We start from the raw sequence: 12,158 nt of genomic DNA, 5'->3' as shown, positions 1-12,158 counted from the left end.
TGCAGGTATTGGCCTTCCTCACTTGCTCTACCCCTGTACTTCTATTCTCATCACTCTTTTGCCCACATATTGATTGTCTATCCTCATCAAATGTCCATGTCAATTCAGCCAACTTTCCTGTACCTTTTTAGATATATCTCTCATTTTTGTTGTACCACTGATTGTCACATTTCTTATTCCATCCTTTGTTGTAACTGCACTCATCCATCTCAATATTCTCTTTTCTGCTACATCTAACATCTTCTCCTGCTGTCCCTTTACTGCCCATGTATAAGCTGTATATAGGATGGTCCACATCTAATTATGCAATTTTCATTACGCTATAACATATTAAGTTTATTACATACACAATCACCTGAAAAGTCCCGGACCATCGAGAAGTGTGTGAACTGATGACATGAAAAATCGTCTTTGCACCGAACTGGAATTGTCCTTGCATAAATCAAAGTCATCCAGATGATCTGGATCTGCATAATTAGATCTGGACCACCCTGTACATCATTGTTTGTCTTACAACTGTTAAGAACCATACCTTTTTCATTCAGTAATTGCACTTAAAATCTTTCAACAATGACGTTTATCTTGTCAAAAATGTATCCCAGGGAAAGATCCAGCCTGAAGCATTAGAACCTAACTCCAGCCTCAACACCATAAATTACTTAAATACCATTGCATGTGTAAAGTATCACGAGGCAATTTTACAGGACACTTTCCCTGCAAACAACAATAGAGTCTTGACTACGGTTCCACAGAATGGCAGTACCCAGAAGAAAACATCTTTAAACAAAAGTAAAAATGACTATATTACAGACAAAAGGAGAAATTGACATTTCCTAATTCTCTATGTTTCAACTCGTCCCACCCAAAATGACTCATAACTGTGAGAAAGTATCTCTAAAAAGAAGGAATCTTTTAGTTTACTATAACAAAAATAAAGAGAGGAGATTCCATTTCTTCACTCAATTCCTGTTTCAGTCTCATTTAACATCTTTCTGTATATATAATAAAAAGTCTAAATAAATAACATCACAAAATAAATTATCAGAAATCTCATACCCATGCAAAATAACTGCACTAAAAGTATATATCAGAAACATGTATATTTTGTGCCTGCTACTTGTTTCCACGTCCGTGTTTCTACAACTGCAGCTTGGTCTCTGGCGATAAGGCACTTAATTAATTGTCCACTTACTGGGTTTGTAAAAATAAGTCATAACTTCTCATGATTTTGCAATGGAATAAGCAGATTCAGAAAATGGATGGATGCTCTGTTGTAAAAAAATGTATAATTCAGTAATTTAATAGTGATATCACATCTTAGCAGAAAATCACATATCTAACATTTTTAAAAGAAATTGCTTGGCAGATAAATTGCATCCATAAACATTTGCTGAAAACAATACTGCTTTATATAAATACAAAAACAATAGAGGCTATTTAGTTAACTCTTCAGGAGAGATGTTTGAAAACCCCTGCAGAGAAGCAATTCAAGCCGTAATGAAATAGCTGATAGGAATATTATCTTTAAAATGCTATGTTCTTAAAAGTTCAAATGCTTTGTCATGCATTGTGCTGTTTGTAAGTACTACAATTGCTGAGGCCTACATAAGGGCTCCTGATGTTCTAAAAATAAACTCACAATAGTGATTTTTTGATAGAAATGGTTTTGAAAAACAGCATGCATTTTAACTAGGTATAAAATAAAAAGAAGAAAAAAAAAGACTTACCAGCAACTGCTGAAATCAAGCCTGGCATGAGTAGATGATTACAAAATGTTAAAAATAACTGAAAATAATGTGTACACAAATTGGCTTGGAAGTCCTGCTGTTTTGTGTCTTTTTAATGTTGTGTATTTGTAATATAACAAGAATAGAAAAGAAACACAGTCTAGTTATATTTTGCATTTACATCCTGCTTTCTGACCTAGAATAATTATTTCATTTGTATGCAGTAAAATTGTTCTGCGTGATTAATTATACAACATGGTTTTAGCATAAATAGTGCATTGTTTTCTTCTTTTTCTTTTGGGAAAATTACAATGAAACATAACAATGTAGACTCTTACCAAGAACTCTCTAGGCTGTGATGTGAGTTAGCAAAAGTAAACTGGAGACAAATAAAAAATTAAAATATATGATAAAAAAAGAATACCTTTTAGAGTCTTTTAGTAACTTTAGTTAAATATTGAAGTTGGTACTAGTGAATCAATCAGCATTTTATAGAAAGCATGTTTCATTATTCTTGTTTTATTATGAGGCATATAAGTACAGAGACATGCTATTCAATAGATATATGGCTACAGAAGGCACTATAAGCTATTTACAACACACTAAGAATTTGCATGGTCTCCTAGTAGTCATAACCTTGGGTGGTACCAGTCCTCAACATAGGCAACATGATGGAAAAAGGCAATGAAAAGATTTTTTCTCCTTTTATTTCTGTTTCAAGACACGTATCTAGATATAAAGTACTTCTGAGTTAAAGTATGAAAAGAAAAACAAATAATAAATAAAAATACTTTTAAGAATGCCACGCCTAAATGTGGTCAAAAAACATGTCCGGAACAGATTTTTATGCAATTAAGGAAATACAAAACTAGAATTTGATAAGTCTAGGAAGTGACGCAGACCAGGGCTAATGTGTGTGCTTTTTTCCTATGACATTAAAGAAGAATCTGCATTACTAATAATTATTAGTGAACCCCTCAGAGTTTGTGTTGCAGTGAGTTTAGCAAAGTCACAGAAATGTTTGTGAACTTCGGCAAACTCTGCAAAATGCATTGAAGTTCCACTCTTGGTGAATACATTGGCTATGCCATGAAGTGGTGGAGTGGGACTGGCTCCTTAACATTGTTTGAAGTCAGTGCTCCAGGTGCAGCTTTAATGTCTGTTTTGTTTCCGATATATTGGTCCTGATACTTCCTACTTTGTTCCTCCATGATGAAGATTTTTTTGTTTTTATTATTTTAACAGCATGTCCTGTTTTTTCTGATGTTTTGAGAGGAAGACTCCTTTAACACCAGAATTACCTAAGCCTATGAAAACGTTCTACTAGCTCAAGCCTTGATTATCTGGGATTGAGGTACCTAGAGTTGTATAGGGTAAATAATATATTGTTATATGGAACACTTGCATTTCATGTGTGTTCTGTGTCTACAAAGATCTATGTAAACACATCGTTAAAACAGAAACGTTTTTCATGTTTTAGTAATACATGATAAAATGTAGACATGAAGTGTATGATATGTGAAGCCTGAAGTCCAAATATGAAATAACACTTTCACAAAAGGTACAAGTATAATACAACAGTTTCTGTGGTGCAACGGTAAGAACTGCTGACTTGTAATCAAGACACCACTGGTTCAATACTGGCAGCCTCGCAAATTTACCGTTTTGATTGATTTATTTGTAAATTGTTGTTTTTTCGTTACTGAACTCAAATTTTTAAAAAAAATTAAAAATGATCACAAAAAGTATTCACACCTTGGCAGTTTTAAAATTTTAATGTTATGCAACATTGAGTCACAGTGGATTTAATATGGCTTTTCTGCTGCTGATCAATGTCAGTGTCAATGTTTTAATGTCAAAGTGAAAACAGATCTCTGTAAAGTGGTCTAAATAAGTTACAAATACAAAACACCTTTCCAAAATTATGTTATTCTTAGTATTCAAAAACTCAGTAATAGGTAAGTGTACATTTTCAAAACAAATGTACTTTGCTTCTCTTCTTTAATTACTGAAAATACACAAATTAGAATACACTGTACTTGGAAAGTTTGACATTCATAATGCAATTTTTGCATTAATGACCAGATGTTAATTATGGCGCTGACCCAATCTGATATCTTCTCAGTGAAAAGAATTTATCAGCAACTTGCCAGATAGGCTGGAAACCTGTTTTCCAGTTTCTTTAAAAACAGTAATGCAATTTTAGGAGAAATATGTAATTATAACAAATTACATTGGTTGGTTATATAAGGAAAAACAATCTTGTCAATTCAGGCTCAGTGGAGAATAGGGATTACTGTATTTTATTTTGTTTCTTTTTTGTCTTTGCATTCACTTCTTTTGTTAATCCATCTTTAGTCTAGCATCATGGACGAAGTTATTTATATACTGCTAAAATGTCACTGTTATTTCTTCAACACTATGTTTAAGCATTAAAATACATGACATTTATTTTGTGAAAAATGTTTAATTGAAATTTTATAGTACTTAAATTTTACTCTGCTGAAGGCCTTAATACAACATATATATATATATATATATAGTCAGGGATGCCAGGGGCAACGACCCGGCCGGGAAGCCATGAGGGACCAGATGTGGGTCTGCACCCAACCTGGATCACGTGGGGGCCGCCTTCCTGGTTGCTTTGGGGGCCACGGGTTAACGGCATGGAAGCCCCACCCTGCAGGGGCCTGTGAACACCGCCAGGAGGTGCCCCAATGCCTTGGGGACCTGTTCCCTCAGCACTTCCGCCACACCAGGAAGTGCTGGGGGGAAGATTAGGAAGGACACCCGGAGAACTGCCGGGAGAACAGCCGGCACTTCCGCCACGCTGGGGCTTGGCCAACGAGGGAATGCCGGGAGCCACCTGGAGCTCATCCGGGAGAGAATAAAAGGGGCCGTCTCCCTTCATTCGAGGCTGGAGTCAGGTGGAAGAAGGACAAAGGCACAAGAGAGGTGTGGTGAGGCAGCCCGAGAAGAAGGCATTTGTGGCCAGGACTGTGTGTGTTGGGGTTTGTGCACTGTTTGGACTTTTATCCAGTGTCTTGCATGGTACCTGAGGGTTCAAGGGAGCACGAGCGCCCCCTACTGCCACAATATATATACAGTATTCAATCTCCTTGAAAGTTATCATAATTTTCTGCATGACAAAAGATTTGTACACGTTCATACATTCAGTATTTTTAATGTGAACTGTTATGCTGCAACAATACATTACCAAAGTCAAAATAAACCATTTTCTGTAGATATTTAACAGAAGATGAAACTGAAACTCAAAATTAGTGTTTGCCTAAGTATTTAAATCTCTGTGCTTTGGAAGCTCCAGGTTTAGACAAATAACAAAATAAAGGTGGCAAACATTTCACCATATTTAAGCATAATTAGGTACTACTTGTGAGTTCTTTATATCTCTCTAAGTATAAAAAGCTCCCTTTGTAGGGGCTATAGTCTTTGTTGGACAATCACTGAAAAATGACGACAAAGTCCCTGCTGATATGAGAAACAAAGCAATTGAAATGCACAAGGCAGGAAATGGCTACAGTAACATATTAAAGAGCTTGACTGTCCCATTAGCTTTGTTGGATCCATCATCATCATCATTATAGCACCCAGACTCTTACTAGAACAGACCGTCCCTCAAAACTAAACACCAGAGCAAGATGTTAACTGGTGAGAGAGGCTATTAAAGATCCAACCATCACTCTCAGAAGTCTGCAGTGCTCTTTGGCTGAAACTGGATTGAAGGTGCATGGGTCCACGATTTCAAGAGCTATCCATAAAACAGGCCTCTATGAGAGGGTAACAAGAAAGAAGGTCCAAATAAAAGCACATATGGCATTTGCTTCAAGGCATGAGACCCAGTTAAGATGTGGGAGAAGGGTTTATATATGACCAAAACAGAACTTTTTGGCCAGACTTCAAAGAGTTACAGTATGCGTGATGTGTGGCGGGTGGCTGGAACCCTTATCTGGCTGGGACGGCCTGAGTGTGGAAGGACCCGGGGAGAGAGTATTTTCAGGACAGTTTCTCACCTGGGCTGATAGAGGACAGCCCCCTTGGTTTCCAGTGGGGCCATGGCTCATGAGTATGAAAAACAGAAAGGTGAATGTTTTGGAATGGTTAAGGGAAAAGCCCTGATCTTAACACTATTGAAAATCTGTGGCACTATTTGAAAACTGCTGTCTGGAGGTGCCATCCCAACAACGTAAAGGATCTCTATAAATTCGTCCAAGAAGAATGGAGAAGAATCACTCCTGACCAATGTGCAAAAATGGTACATACCCCAAAATAATTAAGGCTGTTATTGCAGCAAAGGGGTTCTTGACAAAGTATTAATGTGTGGGGCTTGAATACTTATGCAAACACTAACTTTTGAGTTTTTGGAAAACTGTTAGGGCACCAACTTGGTTGTCTCTTTTTAATTCCAGTCAGATGCAAAAACCAAAAGTAATGAAAATAGGCCGCTATGTGCTCCAGTGCAAGAAGGCTGATCAAAACAAAGCCACCAGACTTGATTAGGTGTTCGCTACAAAAGTGAACATATTGTAGCGACCGTGGAGGAGTCTTTTAAGATTTCGAGCGAACTCTGCCGTGCACCTCTCCGAAGCTGTCGGCTAGCGGCTTGCCAGCGTCATGCACGCAACTGCACCCAGCTCTTTAAGAAAGAGAACACTCGTGCCCCATACACCGCACGACTCGAAAGTGTCTCGGTAGTTTGCTTAGATAAAATCTTAGCAATAAACAGCTCTGTCCTGTTGTATCTTTTATTACAGAAGATAGTCAGAAACAAAAGCTCAACATTATTGCGCCATTGCCAAGGTCAAGCACGAAGACACATTTCAATAAATTGGTACTTTTACAAAATAAATAACCCCGGACGGCGATAACCCAAACCCACCCAACCAATTAAATACAAACACACCATTATTTACAACACAAATGACAATACGTAAATTCGACATACAATAAGCTTTTTATAAATTACCCATAATTTCCCCGCAAACTATTTACATAAATTACCCATGAGGCGTCACTCCGCCAGCTTGCTGCCGGGTTGTTACACAGCCCCCTCCTAAGAGGGTTAGTGTCCCCACAACCCTACTCATCACAGATAAAATCACGTAAATGTCCTGGCCGTCGACGGACACGCTTTGTCCTGCCGGAGGTGCCATCACTGGTGTCGGGCTCAGTCCTGTCAATGTCTGACTCGGTGCCGGGGGTGGAGGTTGGAGAACCGCTTATATTTTCGAGTTGTTGTTGCTCTGGGGCCAGTGGGTGGTATGGTGCTAAACGGTCCTTGTGCAGCACCACCCGTCTGCCTCGCCCAGGCATTCGGACTCGGAAAACTACCTCCGATATTTTGTCCAATATTTCTCCCGGTCCTTGCCAATGGTGGGCTAGTTTTGGGGACAATCCCCGTTTCCGTTGCGGGCAAAATACCCACACTTTGTCCCCTGGCTTCAGCGTCGGGCCATGAGCCCGCGAGTCATAAGCCCGTTTTTGGCGTGCTCCAGCTCCCTCCAGGGCCTCCCTGGCCAGTCGATGAACGGTGTCCAGCCGCTCTTTTAGCCGTCTAAAATAATCCATTTCGGGCCCACCAATAATCTCAGGCTCAGGGGGTGAGCCAAACACTAAATCCACCGGCGTGCGAAGTTCCCTTCCAAACATCAGCCCCGCTGGCGTGCATTGGCTCGACTCCTGCACTGCTGTCCGATATGCCCATAGGACCAAAGGCAAATGTTGGTCCCAGTCCCGCTGGTGTTGACTGGTCAGAATTGCCAGTTGAGTGGCCAGGGTGCGATTAAATCGCCGACCAATCCATCACTTTGTGGGTGAAGGGGGGTGGTCCGGGTCTTTTTCACCCCCAGTCGCTGACACACCTCCCTGAACAAACGGCTCTCAAAGTTCCGCCCTGATCGCTGTGGAGCTCGTCCGAACTCCAAATCGAGTGAACATTTCATCCACGAGTTTTGGGCAGCTGTGGGGGCACTCTGATCCGGAACTGCATACGCCTCTGGCCATTTGGTAAAGTAGTCCATTGCTACCAAAACGTAGCGATTTCCGGCTTCCGTTACAGGAAAAGGACCCAGTATGTCCACGCCAATTCTCTCCATGGGTGCCCGACCAGGTATCGTTGCAATGGCGCGTGAGAACGTTGACCAGGTCCTTTTGTGCAGTGCAGACGTCACAGCAGTGGGCGTGTAGCTCTGCGTCTTGCCGACACCGGGCCAATAAAACCGCTGCCGTAGTCGGCGCACTGTCTTAGCGTTCCCGTAATGTCCGGATCCAGCCGCTCCGTGGACCCATCGGAGGACCTCGGCGCGCAAAGCCTGGGGAACCAGTAGTTGTAGCCGGTCAATTCCTCCCCCGGGTGCGTGCCACCGCCTGTAGATTACGCCATCGTGCAACTCCAAGTTGCCCAACTGAGAGTGGAGTATTTTGAGTTCAGGCCCCTGTGACGACACGGTTTGCCAGTCGGGACGTTCTTGTGTCTCCAACCAGCCCTTTACCTTTTCTAGTGCTTGATCGTTCGCCTGTAACTGCCTCAATTGGTCAATAGTGTACGGCTCCCCTACTCCAACAGTGTCATCTATCCTTGCGGATGCGGACGATGGCCCCAGCCCCCTTTCTTCCTGTCGGCGGCAATATCGACATTCATTGCTGAGGCATGGACGCCTGGAGAGGGCATCAGCGTTGGCATGCTGCCGTCCCGGTCGGTGCTGTATCTCAAAGTCATATTCTTGTAGAATCTCCATCCACCTTGCCACCTGGCCCTCTGGTTGCCTGAAATTCAACATCCAGGTGAGGCTAGCATGGTCAGTCCGCAGTGTGAACCTAGTGCCCAATAGGTAGGGCCGAAAGTGCCGTGCACGCTAGGATCACTGCCAACAGTTCCCGCCGAGTGACACAGTAATTCCTCTCCGTCGACTGAGGCTGCAGCTGTAATAAGCTATCACTCTTTCTCCAGCCTCCCCCTTCTGTGAGAGCACGGCCCCAATCCCCACATTGCTAGCGTCAGTGTCCACCACAAAAGGTTGGTTGGGGTCAGGGTACGCCAGGACGGCGCTGACGAGGGCAGCCTTTAACTGTTGGAAGGCGGCTGTGCAGTCCTCCGTCCACCCAAACTGTTGGCCCTTACTCGTTAGTCGGTGCAAAGGGCTGGCAATGGTCGCAAAGTTTTTTACGAATCTTCGTAGTAGGAGGCTAAACCCAAAAGCTCCGCAGTTCAGTGATATTGGCTGGTGGGGCCAGTTGCTCACGGCAGTCACCTTCGCTGGGTCTGTAGCCACCCCACTCGCTGATTACGTGCCCTAGAAACTGAGTCTGTCGGGCGAAGATTGCATTTCTCAGGGTTTAACCGCAACCCGGCGCTACGAATGGCGGTCAGGACCTCCCTTAAATTGTGCACCGCCTGGTCAAAGTCTCTGGCATGAATCAGCAGGTCATCTAAATAGACCACACAACGGGTTCGGGGAATGTCTTTTAGGACCCGCTCCATTAGTCTTTCAAAGCGTGGCCGGCGCATTACAAAGTCCAAACGGCATTACCTTAAACTGCCACAGCCCTTGTCCGATGGTGAATGCAGTTTTGGGTCGGTCCTCTGCTGCCAGTTCTACCTGCCAATATCCACTGCGCAAGTCCAAAGTGCTGAACCAACGGGATCCAGCCACATAGTCCAATGCATCATCGATGCGAGGCAATGGGTAAGAGTCTTTTCGAGTGACTGCATTTAATTTAAAGTCCACACAAGGCGCCAACCCCGTTTTCTTCCGCACCATGACCATGGGTGCGCCCAGGACTGTCCGAAGGCTCAATGATGTCGTTGGTTACCATCTCGAATCAATTCTTCGCAGCTTGGCGTTTTGCAAGAGGCAATCGGTGGGGGCGCAACCGAATGGGGGCGGCGTGGCCAGTGTCAATGTGGTGTTTGACTAACGAGGTTCTGGTGCAGTCCTCTTCTCGAGCCGCAAAATGTCCACAAAGTCGCTCAATACTTTCTGGAGTTGCTCCTGCTGTGGCGTGCTCAGCTGTTCACCACTTGATGGCCCAATTCCTCCACAGCAGCAACCGTCTCAGTGGATGGGTGGTCGTGTGAGGAAAACCGTTGGGGAGCACTGGTCTGAGCTGCAATACTCTCCTGGGGTCCTCTTCAGTCCCTGCATCTTCCGAACAACGGTCGGGAGCCGGTGAGCCGTGGTGTCCAGGCAAATCCAAGCTAACAGCCCTTCCAGGATGATTCCAGCCCGATTGGAGCGACACAGTCTCATTACCTACGCAGAGGATGGCCCTGGACACATCAACACATGCTCCCCAGTGGGCCAGCAAGTCTAACCCAATTATGCATTTGTCTTTAATGTCCGCGAGCCAGAATTCGTGGCTGGTCTGGCTCGTCCCTACTACTACAGTCAATAGTTTCTTTCCGGGCATTTTTGTCCGTTCACCCGTAACCGTGCGCAGTTCGATGTTAGAAGGAGTCCAGTCTTTTGGAAGAGGACCAGCTGTTTCGGGCAACACTCCTCTCTGTAATAGACAAATAGTGGACCCGTGTCCACTAAGGCACTGCATGGCCGTCCGTCTATAATGCAGTCTAGGTATAGTCCACCTGAAAACCCACAGCCCCACTTTAGGGCAGTCATTGCGGAGGGATGCTGAAAATTGGAGCGAGGGTCCCCTCACGGCCTCACTCCGAAGTCGTTTCCCGAAGGTGATGTTGTACGAGGCAGGGGACTTGGAGCAGGGCAGTCCCTGGCAAAATGCCCTGGTTCTCCGCAACGGAAACAGCGGTCCGATCTTTGTCTCTGTCGGGAATTGATGATGGCTGGGCGCGACTGACCTCCACACCCTCAGGCTGGTCCCTTTCTACCACTCGCTCAACTGCTCTCGATAGCCGGCTTGGGCGTGATGATTGACGTGCGGAGACCCAAACTGTAGTACCTCTTCAGCCCGTTCAGCCTCCCGTAGTGCCTCGCTCAAATGTCTGGGCGACGACAGACAGACATGCTGACGAAGACGCTCTGGTGCAAGGCCCGCAGGAAAGCATGAAGACTGAGTTCTTCCCTTGCTGCTGTCGAGAAAGTAGGGTAACCTTTCCGTACATAGACCCTGATGTCAGCTGCAAATGCTCCCACACTCTCACCTTCACGCCGATGTCGGTTTGTCAGCTCCTCCCTGCTGTGTTCCGCTGAGGTTCTCTGTCCAAAACGACGGGTGAGAGCATCGGTGAGGGCCTGAAGATCACGACACTCCTCAGGCGGCAGGTCGATGAGTACCTGAAGTGCGGGACCCTCCAAGGCAAGGGCCAAGTGTGTTGCAGCTTCCTCGCAGCTCCAACCATTGTGAAGAGCAGCCAGATCCACTTGTGCAAGGTATGGCTCCAGGGGCGCCAACCCGCTGTATCGTGGCAGCTTAGCGGGTGACCGTGTGGGGAGGACCGGCCGACTGGTGATTTGGGGTGTCGTTGCGGCAGCTACAGGTTCATTCCGGCCGTGCCTAGAAGATCGCAACACTGTCCGGGAATACTGGCACCCTCAGGCCAGTTTGTCCTTTTCTCCGTGCAGTTCTGCTGATCAGGCGCTCCAACATAACGCTATTTTCCGAGATGGCACGCTCTATTTCTTCAAGACTCTGTTCCATGACGGCGTCTTCTAAACAGCCTGGTCTCCCACTTCTGACACCAATGTAGCGACCCGTGGAGGAGTCTTTAAGATTTCGAGCCGAACTCTGCCGTGCACCTCTCCGAAGCTGTCGGCTAGCGGCTTGCCAGCGTCATGCACGCAACTGCACCCAGCTCTTTAAGAAAGAGAACACTCGTGCCCCATACACCGCACTCCGAGTGTCTCGGTAGTTTGCTTAGATAAAATCTTAGCAATAAACAGCTCTGTCCTGTTGTATCTTTTATTACAGAAGATAGTCAGAAACAAAAGCTCAACATTATTACGCTGCCATTGCCAAGGTCAAGCACGAAGACACATTTCAATAAATTGGTACTTTTTACAAAATAAATAACCCCCGGACGGCGATAACCCAAACCCACCCAACCAATTAAATACAAACACACCATTATTTACAACACAAATGACAATACGTAAATTCGACATACAATAAGCTTTTTATAAATTACCCATAATTTCCCAAAACTATTTACATAAATTACCCATGAGCGTCACTCCGCCAGCGCTTGCTGCCGGGTTGTTACAATATCCTTACCAGTGGCAGTGGCATTTATAGTTGTGGTAGTCAGTTGCCATCATTGGATGTTTCTTCTGTACTGTGGAGGGCACCAGCACCCCCTCTCTTGCACTGGGGTGGTAGTACATACATCAGATGAGCCCAGAGAGTGATCCACAGTTGTGCCTGTGTGACTATATGTAATTTTTAAATACTTACTATGAAACAATATGCACAGCCAAATTCTCCTCAAAATATATCATT

This window comes from Polypterus senegalus, chromosome 10, assembly GCF_016835505.1.
Source record: "Polypterus senegalus isolate Bchr_013 chromosome 10, ASM1683550v1, whole genome shotgun sequence".
Classification (NCBI taxonomy): domain Eukaryota; kingdom Metazoa; phylum Chordata; class Cladistia; order Polypteriformes; family Polypteridae; genus Polypterus; species Polypterus senegalus.
Note: the sequence above shows the minus strand (reverse complement) of the source record.